Raw genomic sequence first — 21482 nt, forward strand, 5'->3', positions numbered from 1 at the left:
AGGCTGGCTGTGTTGCGCTCTGTCCGTCTGAGCCCCGTGCTGCTGCTCTGACACTGCTTTTGCTTGGCTGGAAAGGCTGCCTGCTGAGATTAACCCACGAGTAAACAATAGAAGGTCACAGAGGTCAATAGCAATCTGAACTCAAGCCTTTTAGAACGGAAGGGAGACACAGTTCAACCAGCCAAGCCTCCTCATTTGAGGAAGAACTAGAAGCTGTGAGAGGTCAGCTTGAAATCGCACAGGAAGTGGTGGCAGAGCCAGACCAGCTCAGTTCTTCTGACACACCAGCCCCAAAGCTGTCACCGTGGTAGGCACGCGTTCATTCATTCAACAAACAAATTTACTCAACCAATCAGCAGTAAGCCACCTGGTTAAAAACCCAGGCTCTGGCTTTAAATTCTGATGTTTTCAAGGATTTTAAGCCCCCGGTGTTTCCTCTTCATATACTAAGTTCTCCAGTCTGCATTTTAATTAAAATGGTAATTTCTATTAAAAACAAAAACAAAACCAGCCTCCGGATTGAGGCCAAATGTAAACATGGCCCTGTGTGCCCTATATGGTGGACCCTGTCACTTACTACCCTTTCCCACCCACTCGCCTTCCCTGCTAACAGAATCCAATTTTTTTGCAGGTGACGACTGGAGATACTTTAATCTCAAGAAAGATAGGACCTTACACTAGCTCCTGAGGAAAGTCACGATTGGTTTAAATCCGTCTCGGTAATCTCATTTCTATTTGCTGAATGTTCACTTTTCCAGCCCCTCCCACAGTCAGGGTACCTGTGTGACCCAGTTCTGGCTAGAGAGAATTCAGCTTAAGCCTGTTGGGAGGCCTTGGGGAAGGGATTTTGCCCCGGCCCCCACTTGTTCCTCTTGACTGTGGTGAGAGAGCACCATGCTTGGCACTCCCGCAGCAGTCTTGCTGCCACGGGGCAACCTCCAGAAGTGCGTGCGTGCGTGCGTGTGTGTGTGTGTGTGTGTGTGTGTGTGTGTGTGTGAGAGAGAGAAAGAGAGAGAGGGAGAGGGAGAGGGAGAGGATGAGAGAGAATATGTTTGTTGTTGTGCGGTCTCTTCCAGCTGAAAGCAATTCTGACCCAAGTTTATGCAACAATTTGGCTCCAATAGTTCGAAAAAATGTCGTAGTTCTGTCTCATCACGTCAATACGAAAGGTAGATGGAAAGCAAATATGTAAAAATCCCTGAAATAAAATCAAAGAGACTTCTGACAGTGTCCAGTCAAGCCACAGATGACATTAAGCTGCAGCCGTTGCCAAGTTGTTATTCTCCTTTCTAGGGATTCTCGGTACGGAGCTTTGCTCATGCTCAGTGAAGTGCCAGACTAACTTTGGAGGCGCTGCCCTGGATTTACTGGGATTTCTTCAGTTGCAAGTTAAACCCACTCTAAGCTAACTTAATTTAAAAGAGAATTTATTGACTTACAAAACTGAAAAAGCCCAAGTTGCATCTGGCTCCAGGCAAAGCTAGATTCCAGGTCAGTCTGTCTGTCTCTCCCCCTCCCTCCCCTGCTCTGCTTCTCTCTTGGGTTTTCACAGAGGTGAAGGTGAAGAACCAGGTGATGGTTCTCCCCTCCTTTCCAACCTGACCACTGCCCACCACTGACTCCCCGGTGGCGACAGCCTCTCACTGTCTCTTCATGTGATGCTTCCCTGAGTTGTTAACTGATGTTTTCTAGCCATGAGTTAAGTTCATGTTTACAAAGCTACTTGGGAGACCCATGAGTTTGCAGGTTGTCAGCCCAGAACTGCTGAGCAGCACAGCATCCATGACAACTGGGCAGGAGATGTGCCGGGAGAGCCCCACAGAGGTGTGCTGTGGGTCACACCAGCACACCTGCTCAACCACTCAGCTACCCTGCCGGGCAAGATGTCCCTCATCCATTAGTGGTATAGACGTTTCCCATACAGAAGTGGAGAAAAACATCCAAAAACAACCGATCTAAAAAAAAGGTTACATGGAAAAGAATGAGCACGGGTATACCAAGCAGATGAGACCAGAAAATCAGGGTCATTTAGTATTAGGCAATGCAATTCAAGACAAAAAATTTAACTGGACCAAATGTCATTTTATGGATCAATATTTTCTGCGGATAAAGAGTGTAATTTGTGGGACTTCCCTGGTGGTCCAGTGGTTAAGACTCTACGCTCCTGATGCAGGGGGCCCGGGTTCGATCCCTGGTCAGGGAACTAGATCCCACATGCCACAGCTAAGAGCCTGCATGCTGCAACTAAGACCTGGCGCAGCCAAATATATATATATATATATATATTTTTTTTTTTAAGAGTGTAATTTGCAGTTAAAACAGTTTTCTGTACGAAATCCCACCAGAAATTACATAAGGCAAGCACTGCTAGAAATGTGTGGAGAATTGAGCAATTGTAACGGAAGGCAGGTGACATCCTTCTCATTTACCAGCAGGTTATTTGAAAAAAAAATGAACAGCAGAGTTGTAAGGAAGCTTTCATGACAAAGCTCCCCTTCGCCGAGACTGCCTATGGAGAGAGAACCTCCTGAGAAGGAGGGCAGTTGACCCTCCCGGACCTTGACTCTCCTAGGCCTGCCTCCCGTCCCTGAGGGTCCCCTTCCGGGTGGACCATGTCATGCTCCCTGGGGTCCTTGTGCTCCCTTTGCCCTGCAGGCTGGGTATGGACATAGGCCTTCCTCTTACTGCACATGACACAACCAGGGCTGGACTGGGCAGCTCATCAAGGCTTGTCAGATGGTCAAGGCAGAGCAGGCAGGAGCCACAGCACAGCCAAATCTACCACAGGTGACTGGCTAGCTCTGGTCATCAGTCAAAGGATGGGAGGAAGTGCCCTTCAGGATTCAGAAAGGACAGGAGCTACCTTTTCCTCTCTCTAAAGCACCTTATACTGGGATGGATTGGGAGTTTAGGGTTAGCAGATGCAAACTATTATATGTAGAATGGATAAACAACAAGGTCCTGCTGTATAGCACAGGGAACTATATTCAGTACCCTGTGATAAACCATAATGGAAAAGAATATGAAAAAGAATGTGTGTGTGTGTGTATACATATATATATATGTATATACACACACACATACATATATGTGTATATATATATACATATATATGTATAAATAACAGAATCACTTTGCTGTACAGTAGAAATTAACACAACATTGTAAATCAGCTATACTTCAATGAAATAAATTTTAAAATAAATAAAGCCCCTTACACCAGCCCCTGCTCCAAGTCCTCACTTTCTCTCCCAGGTCCAATTCTTCCCAGGCTGATGGGCAGCGGGAATGTCTAGTTCCTACAGGGGCACCTCCACTCAACTTCCCATCATGCTACTAACAGGCTGGCTAGACCACAACACAATCACCCACCGTCTCTCTGTTCAAGAGTCTTACAGCAGTTAATAGCACTGCTCTGTTCTTAAGTAAGTGTGGGTGCGTACCTGTGCTTGTGTGTGTACATGCAGATCGTGCCCATAGAGAAGGCCTTCTTTTCCAGTGCTCATGGATAATTCCTAAAAATGGATCCTGTTTCAGGCCATTGTATTAGATATGCTGGACATCACATCTCTTCCCATATAATCTTTCTAAGGGAACCTGACCCCATTCCTAGCCCAGCTGGGGGGGTGGTGAGCAAGTAACCATCCATTATGGCCACAGGTGATTGGATCAGGAGTGAACACCTGACCCAACTTACGGCAATCAGACCCTTTAGGAAATAAGGATTTTAGGACACAAAAAACTGTGGCAAACTGTGGATCTAAAGAGTTACGTAAAATTGGGGTTGGTGGTCATGTTGAGCCATGTTCAACTGAATGAAACTAATCTACAGAGTAGATATTGGAAAAGAAAGAGGTTCAATAAGAGATTCCCAGCCCTAGAGTAGCTTCCTGGTTCTTTCTTTTTCCTCTGAAGTCCAGCTATTGTTCTTCCACTTCATTTCTGTGAGAGTGTTCCCCTTTTTACTTGACTTAATGTGAGTGGGTTTCTCAATAAGTATTTTAAAAACAGAAATTGGGTGATGGAAATACTCTGAAATTAGATCATGGAGATGGTTGCACAACGTGGTAAATACACTAAAACTACTAAATTGTGTTTGACTTTTAAATGGTAAATTTTATGTTCTATGAATTATATCTCAATGAAAAACTTAAAGCAGAAATTATATGCCGTTAAGACCAGATGTTATTAACAAAAGGTTTAGAAATCTAGCCACCAGAACAAGGAAACGGAAGGGAAGGGAACTATCATAGGTCATTCTTTGGTGAAAAAGAGAATCCACACTGCAATTACTATTTTGCAGTTAATGACAGTGAAAAAATATAAAAATTGTGCATGTGGAGGGTGGTCAAAGCTTTATTCAAGGAAAATCATAACCATAAGTGAATTTTTACTAACATAAAGAAAGCAGAATTAAATGAACTAAGTGTTCATGTCAAGAAGTTAGAAATCAAAAAGCAAAATAAACGTAGGCAAGATAACAGAAAGGAATGAATGAAGATTAAAAATAAAATAATAAGATTTTATTTATTTATGTATTTTGGCCGCGCTGCGTGGCATGTGAGATCTTGGTTCCCTGACCAGGGATCGAACCTGTGCCCCCTACAGTGGAAGCACAGAGTCTTAACCACTCGACTGCCAGGGAAGTCCCCAAATAATAAAATTTTAAAAAGAAAAAGCAGAGAGGATAAACGTGGGTCCTAGACATGTCAGTCACAAAGCTTACAGGTCCACCATCCTTCTTAGAGACAGCCATCCCGTTCCTGCCTCTCTGCTAAGGGGGGGGGCCCTGGGCTGCTCCTTAAACAAGAGAAGCTTCTGACAAGAACTCCAGTGAGGCCCTGAGCAACGGAGGCCCAGCATAGCCAGGCATAAAGAGCTCTGTCCAACAGAGGCAGTGTCAAACAGCATGACATCAAAGATGGGAGCCATAAAGGAGAGATGGACAACTTTGACTATACAAAGGTTAGAACTATTGCAAAGGAGAGGAAAGCTTGAAAGCATGCTGGGTCAGATGTGGAAAACAAAGTTTGATTCCTACCTCACACCTTACATCAATATAAATTCCAGAGAAAGAAATACAACTGGCCAAAGAACATATGAAAAAGAATGTGCAATCTCATTTATAATTGAAATGTAATTCAAACAGTTGTTTGATCTATGAGGTTCACAAAAACTAGTAAATTCTACCTTACCCAGATCTCTCACACATTGCTGGTGGGTGTGCAAACTGATGCAGCGTTTCTGCAAGATCTAAGTAAATGCTGAATATATTTACCCTTAACCCAGCAATTTCACACCCAGGAACGTATCCTGCAGAAACCTTAGAACATGTTCACAAGTGTGTGTGTCTCTCTCTCTTTTTTTTTTTTTGGTGCCGCACCGCACTGCATGCAGGATCTTAGTTCCCCGACCAGGGATTGAACCTGTGCCCCCTGCAGTGGAAGCGCAGAGTCATAACCGCTGGACCGCCAGGGAAGTCCCACAAATGTGTCTCTTTGTTATTCTGTTGAAAGAAATTTGGGAAGCTCACAAATATATGAAAATTAAATAACATACTCCTAAATAACCAATGAGTCAAAGAAGAAATTGAAAGGAAAATTAGAAAATGAAGTGAATAAAAATGAAGACACAAAACACCAAAGAGCAGCTAAAGCCATGCTTAGAGGAAATTTTAAGCCGTAACTACCTACATTAAAAAAAGAATGATTTTAAATCCGTAACCTAACTTCTACCTCAAGACAATGGTAAAGTAAGAGCAAACTAAGCCTAAAGAAAGCAGAATGAAGACTGGAGTGGAAATAAATAGAGTTCGAAAAGCAGAGAGAAAAATCAATGAAATCAAATCCTGGGTCTTTGAAAAGATAACCGTATTGACAAACTTCAGCTGAATTGACCAAGAAAATAAAAAAGAATACTCAAATTACTAGAATCAGAAATGAAAGAAGGAATATTACTACCAACCTTACAGAAATAAAGTGGATTATAAAGGAAGGCTATGAACAATTGTATGCCAATAAATTAGATAACTTGGATGAAATGAATAGATTCCTGTAAAGATAACAAACTACCTTCAGGAACCCGGGCCCCTGGCAGTGAGAGCGCCAAGTTCTAACCACTGGACCACCAGGGAGTTCCCAGAAATAGAAAATCTTTAACAAAATATTGAATTAGTAATCAAAACACTACTTACAAAGAAAAGCCCAGGACCAGATGGCTTCACTGCAGAATTCTACCAAAATTTAAAGAAGAATTCATACCAAAGAAGTCTTCACAAGCTATTCCAAAAGTGGAAGAGGAAGGAATACTTCCCAACTCATTCTATGAGACCAGTATTACCCTGACACCAAAATAGTGAAGATAGCACCAGAAAAGAAAGCTATAGGCCATTATCTCTTATGAGATTGGATTCAGAAATCCTAAACAAAATACTCGCACAAACCCACATCACAGAAAATAATTATACACCATGAGCAAATGGAATCTATCACAGGAACGCAAGGTTGGTTTAACATCTGAAAATCAATTAATGCTCTACACCATATCAATGGAATAAAAACAAAAACCACAGGATCATCAAAATACACAGAAAAGGGCTTCCCTGGTGGCGCAGTGGTTGGGGGTCCGCCTGCCAATGCGGGGGGCGCGGGTTCATGCCCTGGTCCGGGAGGGTCCCGCGTGCTGCGGAGCGGCTGGGCCCGTGGGCCGTGGCCGCTGGACCTGCGCGTCCGGAGCCTGTGCTCCACGGCAGGAGTGGCCACAGTGGTGAGGGGCCCGTGTACCGCAAAAAAAAAAAAATACACAGAAAAAGCATTTGACAAAATCCAACACCCTTTCATTAAAACAACAAACTAGGAGTAGAAGAGATCTTCTATAAAGGGCGTCTATGAAAAACCCACTAACATCATACTTACTAGTGAAAGACTGGATGCTTTCCTCTTGATATCAGGAGCAACACAAGGATGTCCACTCTCACCACTTCTACTCAGTATTGTACTGGAGGTTCTAGCCAGGGCAATTAGGCAAGAAAAAGAAATAAAAGGATTCTGTATTGGACAGGAAGAAGTAAAATTATCGCTATTTGCAGATGACATGATCTCGTATGTGGAAAATCCTAAACAATTCACTAAAAAACTACTATAACTAACAAATGAATTCAGGAAGGTTGCAGAATACAAAATCAATATATATAAAAAATCAATTACATTTCTACATATTTGCAGTGAAAAATTAAGAAAACAATTCCAAAAAAACAAACAAAAAACAGCATCAAGAATAATAAAATACTTAGGAGTAAATTTAACAAAAGGAGTGCAAAATTTATTGGTGGAAACCATGAAACATCGTTGAAAGCAATTAAAGATCTAAATAGATTTTAAAACATTCCATATACATAGATCAGAAGACTTATTGCTATTAAGATGGCAATAGTCCCCAAACTGATCTATAGATTCGGTGCCATCCCTTGTCAGATTCCCAACTCACTTCTTTGAAGAACTGGCAGACTGATTCTAAAATTCACATGGAATGACAAGGGACCCTGCACAGCCAAAACAATCCTGAAAAAAGAAAAATGGGGAACTCACACTCAAAATTTACTGCAAAGCAACAGAACTTCAAGATAGTGTGATGCTGGCTTAAAGACAGACGTATTACTAAATAAAAAAACAAGATATAAATAATGTCAACAATCCCATTTATATAAGAAAAAATATTTTTTCCCCATAAGGAAAAGTCTCACAACATTAACACTGCGTGAGTAACAGTGCTCATGCAAACAAGGGTAAAATTAAATACGCAGGCTTGAGGCCTGGCATGTGGGGCTCAGCATTAAGGGTGGTGTGGTGACCCAGGTCCAGGGGCTGCCCCAGAGTCAGGGCTTCATGAGAAACAGGCAGCTAGCTCCTGTTTGTTCCAAACTCCCAGTGCCTCTCAGGCAACCTGGAAAAACACAATTCCCCAAGCAGGAAACCCGCCACATATTCCAGCCTGGAGCTCAGAAAGCCAAACCCTGTGACAAATTTAAAAACAAAACTTGAAAAAGCAAACTCTCACAATAGAATGTTAAAAAAAACAAAAACCAAAAAGCCAACTCTTATTTTCCTTTCTTATTAATAAGTACCACACGTTTATTGCAAAAAATTTTTTTTCAAAATACAGATAAGCAAAAAGAATATTTCCCATAATCTCGCTGCCAATGATGACCAATGTTAATATTTTACTGCAAATGTTGTGAGATTTTCACTATAGGTCAAAAAACTTGTAGACGCTATAACTTATTTTTTCATTTAGTAATACACTGTGAACGTTTTTACATGTCAGTAAATATACATGTATATTATTACATAAAGCACCTGTTCTTGCCATTTTCCCTTCTCTCACAGAAGTTTTTCTCTCTGGGGCTAACCCAGCAGGATGCCCACTCCTGGCCCAGACTCAGGCCTGGCCAATCAGAGTCTTCTGTTCCCCTGCTACAGTGATTCATCCAGGGGTGGGCACGTGACCCAAGTCATTCCAATGAAACTCTGTCCCAGGACCTTTGCCGCAACTGTGGAGAAAGAGAAGTTCTCTCTCTACGGGGGTTGCTGGGACACAGGAACATCAGCATGGCCCTTCTGCGCTCCTGTCAGGAGCATAAGAATGAGGATGCTTCATCCCTTGATACAGCCATCCTGACACCAGCTACCCTGAAATTGTCAGTCACAGGAGCCGAGAGTTTCCCCATTTTTGCACACCCACTCTGAGATCAGCTTCTGTTACCTGCAAACAAAAGAGGCCTAATTCAGTGAGCTAGGAGCCAGGTGCTGTGCCAGGCTCGGACGTGGCAGTGACAGACCCAGTAAGGTCCAGGCTTCCTCCTGGTGGCTGACCTTGTCTGTGGTCTCCCCACCAGCCTGCCCAGCAAGGCAGCCCTCTGGGTCCTTCCATCCGCAGAGCCTTGCGGATTTTGAACTCTCCTGTACAAGTCCCTCGTTGGCAGGAGAGCAAGAAGTTGAACTCACATTCCCCCCACATGCGTGACTTCACGTTCCACATTTCTTAAAGTCTCCCATGGTAGCTAGAATTTTGTGTAAATTCTGCATTCTCTACTATTATGTCTTTACATTTAAAGAATGTGTTCTCCAAAAAATCTTGGAGTAAAAGTAAGATACACCCTGCTTATCCTGTGTCTTTTTAAACTAGACTTTTATCTAGATAAAAGTAAAGATAAAGGTATATGACTTGTAAATATTTTCTCCCATTCTATGGGTTGTCCTTTTACTCTCTTAATAGTTCCTTTGATGCATTAAAGTTTTAAATTTTTTTAATTTACATATAGTTAATTTACAATGTGTTAGTTTCAGGTGCATAGCAAGGTGATTCATACATATATATATACACATATATATATATACACATATATACATATATATTCTTTTTCAGATTCTTTTCCATTGTAGGTTATTACAAGGTATTGAATATAGTTCCCTGTGCTATGCAGTAGGTCCTTGTTGTTTATCTATTTTATATATAGTAACGTGTACCTGTTAATCCCAAACTCCTAATTTATCCATCCCTTCCCCTTTCCCCTTTGGTAACCATAAGTTTGTTTTCTATGTCTGTGAGTCTGTTTCTGTTTTGTAAATAAGTCCATTTGTAACTTATGATATCACATATGATATCACATATAAGTGATATCATATGATATTTGTCTTTCTCTGTCTGACTGCACTTAGTATGATAATACCTAGGTCTATCCATGCTGCTGCAAATGGCATTATTTCATTCCTTTTTATGGCTGAGTAATATTCCATTCTTTTTTTTTGAATTTTATTTTTTTATACAGCAGGTTCTTATTAGTCATCCTTTTTTTTTTTTTTTGCGGTATGCGGGCCTCTCACTGTTGTGGCCTCTCCCATTGCGGAGCACAGGCTCTGGACGCGCAGGCTCAGCGGCCATGGCTCACGTACCCAGCCACTCCGCGGCATGTGGGCTCTTCCCGGACCGGGGCACGAACCCGCGTCCCCTGCATCGGCAGGCGGACTCTCAACCACTGCGCCACCAGGGAAGCCCCAGTCATCCATTTTATACACATCAGTGTATACATGTCAATCCCAATCTCCCAGTTCATCACACCACCACACCACCCCCTGCCACTTTCCCCTCTTGGAGTCCATACATTTGTTCTCTACATCTGTGTCTCAATTTATGCCCTGCAAACCGGTTCATCTGTACCATTTTTCTAGGTTCCACGTATATGCGTTAATATACAATATTTGTTTTTCTCTTTCTGACTTACTTCACTCTGTATGACAGTCTCTAGATCCATCCAAGTCTCTACAAATGACCCAGTTTTGTTCCTTCTTATGGCTGAGTAATTTTCGTTGTATATATGTACCACATCTTTATCCATTCGTCTCTTGATGGGCATTTAGGTTGCTTCCATGACCTGGCTATCGTAAATAGTGTTGCAATGAACATTGGGGTGCATGTGTCTTTTTGAATTATGGTTTTCTCTGAGTATATGCCCAGTAGTGTGATTGCGGGTCATATGGTAATTCTATTTTTAGTTTTTTAGGGAACCTCCATACTGTTCTCCATAGTGGCTGTATCAATTTACATTCCCACCAACAGTCCACACCCTCTGCAGCATTTGTTGTTTGTAGATTTTCTGATGATGCCCATTCTAACTGGTGTGAGGTGATACCCCATTGTAGTTTTGATTTGCATTTCTCTAATAATTAGTGATGTTGAGCAGCTTTTCATGTGCTTCTTGGCCATCTGTATGTCTTTTTCAGAGAAATGTCTATTTAGGTCTTCTGCCCATTTTTGGATTGGGTTGTTTGTTTCTTTAATATTGAGCTGCATGAGCTGTTTATATATTTTGGAGATTAATCCTTTGTCTGTTGATTCATTTTCAGATATTTTCTCCCATTCTGAGGGTTGTCTTTTCATCTTGTTTGTAGTTTCCTTTGCTGTGCAAAAGCTTTTAAGTTTCATTAGGTCCCATTTCCTTATTTTATTTCCAGTACTCTAGAAGGTGGATCAAAAAAAATCTTGCTGTGATTTATGTCAAAGAGTGTTCTTCCTATGTTTTCCTCTAAGAGTTTTATAGTGTCCAGTCTTACATTTAGGTCTGTAATCCATTTTGAGTTTATTTTTGTGTATGGTGTTAGGGAGTATTCTAATTTCATTCTTTTACATGTAGCTGTCCAGTTTTCCCAGCACCACTTATTGAAGAGACTGTCTTTTCTCCATTGTATATCCTTGCCTCCTTTGTCGTAGATTAGTTGACCATAGGTGTGTGGATTTATCTCTGAGCTTTCTATCTTGTTCCATTGATCTGTGTTTTTGTTTTTGTGCCAGTACCATATTGTCTTGATTACTGTAGCTTTGTAGTATACTCTGAAGTCAGAGAGTCTGATTCCTCCAGCTCTGTTTTTTTCCCTCAAGACTGCTTTTGTTATTCAGGGTCTTTTGTGTCTCCATACAAATTTTAAGATTTTTTTGTTCTAGTTCTGCAAAAAATGCCATTGGTAGTTTGATAGGGATTGCGCTGAATCTGTAGATTGCTTTGGGTAGTATAGTCATTTTCACAATGTTGTTTCTTCCAATCCAAGAACATGGTATATCTCTCCATCTGTTTGTATCATTTTTAATTTCTTTCATCAGTGTCTTATAGTTTTCTGCATACAGGTCTTTTGTCTCCTTAGGTAGGTTTATTCCTAGGTATTTTATTCTTTTTGTTGCAGCAGTAAATGGGAGTGTTTCCTTAATTTCTCTTTCAGATTTTTCATCATTAGTGTATAGGAATGCAAGAGATTTCTGTGCATTAATTTTGTATCCTGCAACTTTACCCAATTTATTGATTAGCTCTAGTAGTTTTCTGGTGGCATCTTTAGTATTCTCTATGTATAGTATCATGTCATCTGCAAACAGTGACAGTTTTACTTTTTCTGTTCCAATTTGTATTCCTTTTATTTATTTTTCTTCTCTGATTGCTGTGGCTAGGACTTCCAAAACTATGTTGAATAATAGTGGTGAGAGTGGACATCCTTGTCTTTTTCCTGATCTTAGAGGAAATGGTTTCAGTTTTTCACCATTGAGAACGATGTTTGCTTTGGGTTTGTCATATATGGCCTTTATTATGTTGAGGTAGGTCCCCTCTATGCCCACTTTCTGGAGAGTTTTTATCATAAATGGGTGTTGAATTTTGTCAAAAGCTTTCTCTGCATCTACTGAGATGATCATATTGTTTTTATTCTTCAATTTGTTAATATGGTGTATCACATTGATTGATTTGCATATATTGAAGAACCCTTGCATCCCTGGGATAAATCTCACTTGATCATGGTATATGATCCTTTTAATGTGTTGTTGGATTCTGTTTGCTAGTATTTTGTTGAGGATTTTTACATCTATATTCATCAGTGATATTGGTCTGTGATTTTCTTTTTTTGTAGTATCTTTGTCTGGTTTTGGTATCAGGGTGATGGTGGCCTCATAGAATGAGTTTGGGAGTGTTCTTTCCTCTGCAACTTTTTGAAAGAGTTTGAGAAGCATAGGTGTTAGCTCTTCTCTAAATGTTTGATAGAATATCACCTGTGAAGCCATCTGGTCCTGGACTTTTGTTTGTTGGGAGATTTTTAATCACAGTTTCAATTTCATTACTGTGATTGGTGTGTTCATATTTTCTATTTCTTCCTGGTTCAGTCTTGGGAGTTTATACCTTTCTAAGAATTTGTCCATTTCTTCTAGGTTGTCCATTTCATTGGCATAGAGTTGCTTGTAGTAGTCTCTTAGGATGCTTTGTATTTCTGTGGTGTCTTTTGTAACTTGTTTTTCATTTCTAATTTTATTGATTTGAGTCCTCTCCCTCTTCTTCTTGATGAGTCTGGCTAATGGTTTATCAATTTTGTTTATCTTCTCAAAGAACCAGCTTTTAGTTTTATTGATCTTTGCTATTGTTTTTTTGTCTGTTTGTTTTTTGTTTTTTTTGTGGTACACGGGCCTCTCACTGTTGTGGCCTCTCCCGTTGCGGAGCACAGGCTGCAGACGCACAGGCTTAGCGGCCACGGCTCACGAGCCCAGCGGCTCCGCGGCATGTGGGATCTTCCCGGACCAGGGCACGAACCCGTGTCCCTTGCATCAGCAGGCGGACTCCCAACCACTACGCCACCAGGGAAGCCCTTTGCTATTGTTTTTTTTTTTGTTTCTATTTCATCTATTTCTGCTGTGATCTTTATTTTTTCTTTCCTTTCTGCTAACTTTGGGTTTTGTTCGTTCTTCTTTTTCTAGTTCCTTTAGGTGGAAGGTTAGATTGTTTATTTTTGATTTTTCTTGTTTCTTGAGGTAGGCTTGTATAGCTATAAACTTCCCTCTTAGAATGGCTTTTGCTGCATCCCATAGGTTTTGGATCGTTGTGTTTTCATTGTCATTTGTCTCTACGTATTTTTTGATTTCCTCTTTGATTTCTTCAGTGATCGCTTGGTTATTCAGTAACGTATTGTTTAGCCTCCATGTGTTTGTGTTTTTTTACGTTTTTTTCCCTGTAATTGATTTCTAATCTCATAGCGTTGTGGTCAGAAAAGATGCTTGATATGATTTCACTTTTCTTAAATTTACTGAGGCTTGATTTGTGACCCAAGATGTGATCTATCCTGGAGAATGTTCCGTGTGCACTTGAGAATAAAGTGTAATCTGCTGTTTTTGGATGGAATGTCCTATAAATATCAATTAAATCTATCTGGTCTATTGTGTCATTTAAAGCTTGTGTTTCCTTATTAATTTTCTGTTTGGATGATCTGTCCATTGGTGTAAGTGAGGTGTTAAAGTCCCCCACTATTATTGTGTCACTGTCGATTTCCTCTTTTATAGCTGTTAGCAGTTGCCTTATGTATTGAGGTGCTCCTATGTTGGGTGCATATATATTTATAATTGTTATATCTTCTTCTTGGATTGATCCCTTGATCAGTATGTAGTGTCCTTCCTTGTCTCTTGTAACATTCTTTATTTTAAAGTCTATTTTATCTGATATGAGTATTGCTACTCCAGCTTTCTTCTGATTTCCATTTGCATGGAATATCTTTTTCCATCCCCTCCCTTTCAGTCTGTATGTGTCCCTAGGTCTGAAGTGGGTCTCTTGTAGACAGCATATATAAGGGTCTTGTTTTTGTGTCCATTCAGCCAGTCTGTGTCTTTGGTTGGAGCATTTAATCCATTCACGTTTAAGGTAATTATCGATATGTATGTTCCTATTACCATTTTCTTAAGTGTTTTGGGTTTGTTTTTGTAGGTCCTTTTCTTCTCTTGTGTTTCCCACTTAGAGAAGTTCCTTTAGCATTTGTTGTAGAGCTGGTTTGCTGGTGCTGAATTCTCTGAGCTTTTGCTTGTCTGTAAAGCTTTTGATTTCTCCATCGAATTTGAATGAGATCCTTGCCGGTAGAGTAATCTTGGTTGTAGGTTCTTCCCTTGCATTGCTTTAAGTATATCATGCCACTCCCTTCTGGCTTGCAGAGTTTCTGCTGAGAAATCAGCTCTTAACCTTGTGGGAGTTCCCTTGTATGTTATTTGTCATTTTTCCCTTGCTGCTTTCAATAATTTTTCTCTGTCTTTAATTTTTGCCAGTTTGATTACTATGTGTCCGGGCCTGTTTCTCCTTGGGTTTATCCTGTATGGGACTCTCTGTGCTTCCTGGACTTGGGTGGCTATTTCCTTTCCCATGTTAGAGAAGTTTTTGACTATAATCTCTTCAAATATTTTCTCTGGTCCTTTCTCTCTCTCTTCTTCTTCTGGGACCCCTATAATGCAAATGTTGTTGCGTTTAATGTTTCCCAGAGGTCTCTTAGGCTGTCTTCATTTCTTTTCATTCTTTTTTCTTTATTCTGTTCCGCAGCAGTGAATTCCACCATTCTGTCTTCCAGGTCATTTATCCGTTCTTCTGCCTCAGTTATTCTGCTATTGATTCCTTCTAGTGTAGTTTTCATTTCAGTTATTGTATTGTTCATCTCTGTTTGTTTGTTCTTTAATTCTTCTAGGTCTTTGTTAAACATTTCTTGCATCTTCTCGACCTTTGCCTCCATTCTTTTTCTGAGGTCCTGGATCATCTTCACTATCATTATTCTGAATTCTTTTTCTGGAAGGTTGCCTATCTCCACTTCATTTAATTGTTTTTCTGAGGTTTTATCTTGTTTCTTCATCTGGTATATAGCCCTCTGCCTTTTCATCTTGTCTATCTTTCTGTGAATGTGGTTTTTGTTCCACAGGCTGCGGGATTGTAGTTCTTCTTGCTTCTGCTGTCTCCCCTCTGGTGGATGAGGCTATCTAAGAGGCTTGTGCAAGTTTCCTGATGGGAGGGACTGTCCATTCTTCTTTATACATTCATAAACGTATACCACGCTTTCTTTATACATTCATCTGTTGAAAGATACTTAGGTTGCTTCCATGTCTTGGCTATTGTCAATAGTGTTGCTGTGAACATTGCGGTGCATCTGTCTTTTCAAATTAGAGTTTTCTTCTTTTCTGGATATATGCCCAGCAGTGGGATTACAGGATCATATGGCAACTCTATTTTTAATTTTTTTAAGGAACCTCCATACTGTTTTCCATAGTGGCTGCACCAATTTACTTTCCCACCAACAGTGTAGGAGGGCTCCCTTTCTCCACACCCTCTCCAGCATTTATTTGTAGGTTTTTTGTTTGTTTGTTTGGCCTCATTGTGCGGTTTGTGGGATCTTAGTTCCCCGACCAGGGATTGAACCTGGGGCCTCGGCAGTGAAAGCACCAAGTGCTAACCACTGGACCGCCAGGGAATTCCCATTTGTAGACTTTTTTTTTTTTTTTTTGAGGTACGTGGGCCTCTCACTGTTGTGGCCTCTCCCATTGCGGAGCACAGGCTCCGGACGCGCAGGCTCAGCGGCCATGGCTCACAGGCCCAGCCGCTCCATGGCATGTGGGATCTTCCTGGACCAGGGCACGAACCCGTGTCCCCTGCATCGGCAGGCGTATTCTTAACCACTGCGCCACCAGGGAAGCCCTGTAGACTTTTTAATGATGGCCATTCTTACTGGTGTGAGATGATACCTCATTTTATTGGGTTGGCCAAAACATTCTTTAGGTTTTTAAGTAAAAATAAAAGACACATTTTTCATTTTCACGAAGAACTTTATTGAACAACGTATTCACCGTTTTGTTCCACTTCCTTCTGCCATATTTCAGGCAACTTCATAATTCCATCTTCCCAAAACTTTTTATCTTCTTGAGCAAAGAACTGTTCAGGTGCCTTTTACACTCTTCCAGGGAATTGAAATTTTTTCCATTAAGAGAATTTTGTAAAGACCGAAATAAATGGAAATCCGAAGGTGCAATGTCTGGTGAATACAGTGGGTGAATCAGAACTTCCCAGCCAAGCTGTAGCAGTTTTTGCCTGGTCATCAAAGAAACATGTGGTCTTGTGTTATCCTGATGGAAGATTATGCGTTTTCTGTTGATTAATTCTGGACACTTTTCATCAGGTGCTGCTTTCAGTCAGTCTAATTGGGAGCAGTACTTGTTGGAATTAATCGTTTGGTTTTCCGGAAGGAGCTCATAATAGAGGACTCCCTTCCAATCCCACCATATACACAGCATCCCGGCCTTTGGTGGGGTTAATGGTGGTTCATTTCGCTTGCCCCACGATCTCTTCCATTCCACATTGTTGTACAATATCCACTCTTCATCGCCCGTCACAATTTGTTTTAAAAATGGAATATTTTTGTTACATTTAAGTAGAGAATCACATGCAGAAGTACATCAAGAAGGTTCTTTTCACTTAACTTATGTGGAACCCAAACATCAAAGCGATTCATATAACCAAGCTGGTGCAAGTGATTTTCAGCGCTTGATTTGGGTATTTTGAGTATGTCAGCTATGTCCCGCGTGGCATAACGTTGATTGTTCTCAATTAATATCTCAATTTGATCGCTATCAACTTCAACTGGTCTACCTGGCCGTGGAGCATCTCCAGCACAAAACTTCGCAAACCACTTTTGACATGTTTGATCAGTCACAGCACCTTCTCCATACAGTGCACAAAGCTTTTTTTGTGTTTCAGTTGCATTTTTACCTTCCTTGAAATAATAGAGCATAATATGCCAAAAATGTTACTTTTTTTCTTCCATCTTCAATATTAAAATGGTTACACAAAAACTCACCAATTTTGATAAGTTTTTTTAAAATGCACACTGATACGACAGTTGTCACAATACAATCTAACAAAGTTGTTTCGAATGAAGTGAAAGGCAACTAAGGGCTACTAGAGCCATTGTACAGAAAAAAACCAAACGAGCTTTTTGGCCAACCCATAGTTTTGATTTGCATTTCTCTAATAATTAATGATGTTGAGCATCTTTTCATGTGCCTGTTGGCCATCTGTATGTCTTCTTTGGAGAAATGTCTGTTTAGGTCTTCTGCCCATTTTTTTGATTGGGTTGTTTGGTTTTTTTTGATACTGAAAACTGCATCAGCGGTTTGTATATTTTGGAAATTAAGCCTTTGTCAGTCACATCATTTGCAAATATTTTCTCCCATTCCATAGGTTATCTTTTTGTTTATGGCTTCCTTTGCTGTACAAAAGGTTATAGGTTTGATTAGGTCCCATTTGTTTATTTTTGCTTTTATTTCTTTTGCCTTGGGAGCCTAACCTAAGAAAATATTGCTATGATTTCTGTCAGAGAATGTTTTGCCTATATTCTCTTCTAGGAGTTCTGTGGTGTCAAGTCTTATATTTAAGTCTAAGCCGTTTTGAGTTTATTTTTGCGCATGGTGTGAGGATGTGTTCTAACTTCATTGTTTCACATGCAGCTGTCCAGCTTTCCCAGTGCCACTTGCTGAAGAGACCATCTTTTCTCCATTGTATATTCTTGCCTCCTTTGTAAAAGTTTTTAATTTTGATGAAGTCCAATTTATCTATTTGTCTTTTGTTGCTCGTGCTTTTAGTGTCATATCTAAGAAACCATTATAAATTTCAAGCTTATGAAGATTTACCCCTATGTTTTCTTCTAAGAATTTTATAGTTTTAACTGTTTGATTCATTTTGAGTTAACTTTTGTATATGGTGTGAGGTAAGGGCCCAACTTCAGTCTGTTGCATGTGAATATCCAGTTGTCCCAGCCACACAGACCCCTGGACTGGGTGTCTCCCAGGCCCCCTGAGAACCTTGAAGAGAGGACACACTCACACCTTTTCGGAAAGGACAGGTGTACTAAATGCCGGACCCAGCTCAGGTCAGGATGGTTTGGGTTTCAGAAGATGAAGATAGACTAGGAGAAAGGAATATGATGAGTAAAGACGGACAAGAAGACAAAGCAAGTGGGGAAATAAGCTGGAGAAGTGGGAGGACACTGAAATGAGGGGACCGGAGGTGGGCTGGCTGGAACGGAGGGGGAGCCCACCAGTGACCAGAGAGCCCAGAGTCTGGGGTTGGGGTAAGGCTGAGGCAGGAGACAGAAGGCCTGGAGCTGAGGCCTCCTCAGCCACCCTGCCTGGATGGCCCTGAGGACAAGGATCCTTAGAGGATGCCAGGCTTAGAGTGCCTGGTGGACTGTTCTAAGCTCCTGGAAAAATAACGGGTCCCACTCCGCACCTCAAAACAATAGATGTCAGCGTTTCCAGGCAACGTCGCACAGAGATCAGCCTCCTGAACTTCAGGGGCCTAACTGTTAGAGTTCAGCTCCTGAACCTAACATAAACAAGTATGTGCCCTTGGGCAAGTCACTTAGCCTTTCTGAGCCCAGATAAACCATCAAAGGAGGAAAACCTCAGTGGGGATAAAGGGAGTAAAGTCAGGCAAAGTGCTCAGATTACACCTAGCACATACTGCATGCCGAGTGTCAAGTTACTGTCTTATGCCAGGAACCCAAGAGGTCTAAGGACACTTGTTTTCCAATTATTTCTATATTTAGTTGTTTACAATGATGGTATATACACTTAGGACCACAAAACCCAGTGACGCTTAGGATTTGTGTCTTGGCATTTTCACCCGGGGCCTGCTCCTGGCTGGGGACCGGAGGCCGGGGCGAAAGCCATACTATTGGTTTGACCTGAGCGTGGCCAGGCAGTGCTTGGCTTGGAGCCAGCTGCGGCAGGAAGCATTTGCTGCCCAGAGTCTCCGACCCTTCGTGCCTGGGGATGCCGGGCAGGGGCTGCCTCTGAGAGGAGCTAAGGCAGACCCTTCGTCGTTGGTGGGCTCTTGGAGCCTCACAGAGGCCCCCAGGCTGGCACATGACCTGTTTTACGCCTGGGAGTCATCTCAGAGGGCAGGCGACTTGCTGTAGGTTTCACGCGTGTTTCTGGGGTTGGAACCCCAATCTGACCCGGGCTCTCTGCACCCCTCTCAGAAGGCTGAGGTCTAGGCCCGGGGCCATGGGAGTCTGAGACGCACGCCCACCCCCTACCGCCGGGCTGGAGAGTCACATCCGCTGTTTGGCTGTGGGCGTGGGCTCTGCAGCACCTCCTCGGGGGGGGGGGAAGCTGGCATTGTGTCCTCAATGGCCTGTTGTGGAAAAATCACAGAGAGCAGAGTAAACAGAGGACCGAGGCTGCCGCCATGGGAACCGCCGGGTGGAGGTGGCAGTGGAAGGCAGAGGAGGGAGGCTGTGGCTTGGCCCAGGCTCACCTTGGAGCCAGGAATCTGCCAGCACAGATCCAGAGGGCCTACCGGGTGGCTCGAGGAGGTCTGAAGCTCAAGGAGTTCCCCGAGGTCACCCAGCGAGCCAGGGCCAGGGCCAAGGGCAGTGCCCTGGCCTCTCGGCTCTAGCTGCTCTGCTTGCTCCCTGCTCTCCCAGCCAGAAAGACTGGCAGAGGCACAGCAGGAATTTCTTCCAGAGCTGTTACTTCCAGGAGACTCTGGGGACAGCCCTTATCCTTTATGGCCCAGACTCTGGCCTTGACTGATGCTCAGAGCAAGGAGCCGTCAATACCCAGGTAAAACTGAGCGTAGTCCCGAGTACTACCTTGTGCTGTTTAAAGCCCTCCACAAGCCCAGAATGAAGCTAGTACCTGGAAGACACTGGCACACAGAGTGTGTGAGCTCACGGGAGATGATCGGCACATGGAGGTGTGAGCACATGGTGGTATTAACACATGGGGGTAATTAGCACATGAGAAGCAGCCACACTTGAAAGGTATTAAAGTCAGAAAGACTCAGTGGGATGGATCGAGTTTATGACACGCCACCCGTGCTCCCTTACTAAGGGCCTGATCAAGGGGTACCTTTATTTAAGGGGATGATGATTCACTTTGAGGCTAGAAGAGGAATGAGAGGCAAGATGTGGACCTATTAGTTATGCTTCCTCGTGTGACCTGTAACCACATGCTTTTGGAAGTGGCTGGACCCCTGATGGCTCGGGGCCTGGGGGTGAGGTCAGTTTGCTCTCAGGAAGCTATCACTTCCTGTTTCTACGAATAAGGATCAGACGGCATTTCCCTCGAGAGTCTCCCAGCCTCCCAGGAGAGAGACTCGTCCACCAAGGCCACGGGCCCTCCTCAGCCCTCCATCATCCATGAGGCTTCGTCTCTGGGCTGTTCTGCACTCAGCACTCACCCTGTGCCCTTACGCCTCCTCCCTGAAGACTGTGCCACTGCTGGGGCTCCTTGGAGCCCGGGGCTGGACAGGAGCCTCCTCCCTTCCCCCTGGGACCATCACAGAAGCTCACACAGAGCTGGCCCCTCTTAGTGCCCGTGGAGGAGGTCCCTGACCTGGCATGCTCCCGCAGTGGTGGTGGCCCTTCATGTTCCCGCCTGCTCAGCACCCCTTCCTCCAGGTTCAGCGCCTTGACTGTCCTTTGAGGAACCCCCTTCAGCCCTTGTGTTGACCTCTTCCCTCTTCCTCCTCACCACCCCCCATCTCCCGGGTTTAGAGCATGTGACTCCATATAGCCAACTGGAGCATGACAAGGATTTGTTCAGGAAGGGGCACAGGACCCACATCCCATGGGAGCACAGGATATGAGACTCAAATCAGGGGCTTTTCATGAAACTGTTGGCAGAGAGAATCTCCTTCTTCTAGGGTGACCATGCAAGTGAGATGTTAGGTGGAACTCCTGGTGGCCATTTTACCACCATGAGGAGAGAACCCTGGACTCACCACAGAAGAAACATCCCAGAGGCAGAGAGAGACAAATTCCCCAATTCATAATTTGAGAACCCTTGATGCAGCCGTTTCTGAAGCCATCGCCGTCCCCTGGACTTTGAACAGAAATGAGCCAATAATTTCCCATTTGTGCTTCAGCCTATTTAAATTGGGCTTGTATCCCCTGCAACTGAAAAGAGACCAGATTTGTCCTCCACATCCAGTTCAGACTCTGCTGGACCCGTGGGGACCTTCCGGGTGCCCCTTTCCTTTTCGCTGGAAGATCCCAGGCACGTGACTGGTTTCCTGCTGGCCTACATCACTCACTCCTTGCTTAGACTAAGGGGACTGAGGGGACCCAGGAGGCCCAATCAGAGGGGAGGAGGCAAGCCAG

The 21482-nt window shown here is 42.8% G+C and overlaps 1 non-coding gene across 1 annotated transcript; it reads left to right on the forward strand.

Annotated features, from left to right (window-relative positions):
* Positions 1 to 2130: 2130 nt before the first annotated feature.
* On the forward strand, positions 2131 to 2203 carry TRNAR-CCU (transfer RNA arginine (anticodon CCU)). Its single transcript has one exon. It is a non-coding gene; the product is annotated as a tRNA-Arg (tRNA).
* Positions 2204 to 21482: the final 19279 nt, after the last annotated feature.

This window comes from Tursiops truncatus, chromosome 20, assembly GCF_011762595.2.
Source record: "Tursiops truncatus isolate mTurTru1 chromosome 20, mTurTru1.mat.Y, whole genome shotgun sequence".
Taxonomy (NCBI): Eukaryota; Metazoa; Chordata; class Mammalia; order Artiodactyla; family Delphinidae; genus Tursiops; species Tursiops truncatus.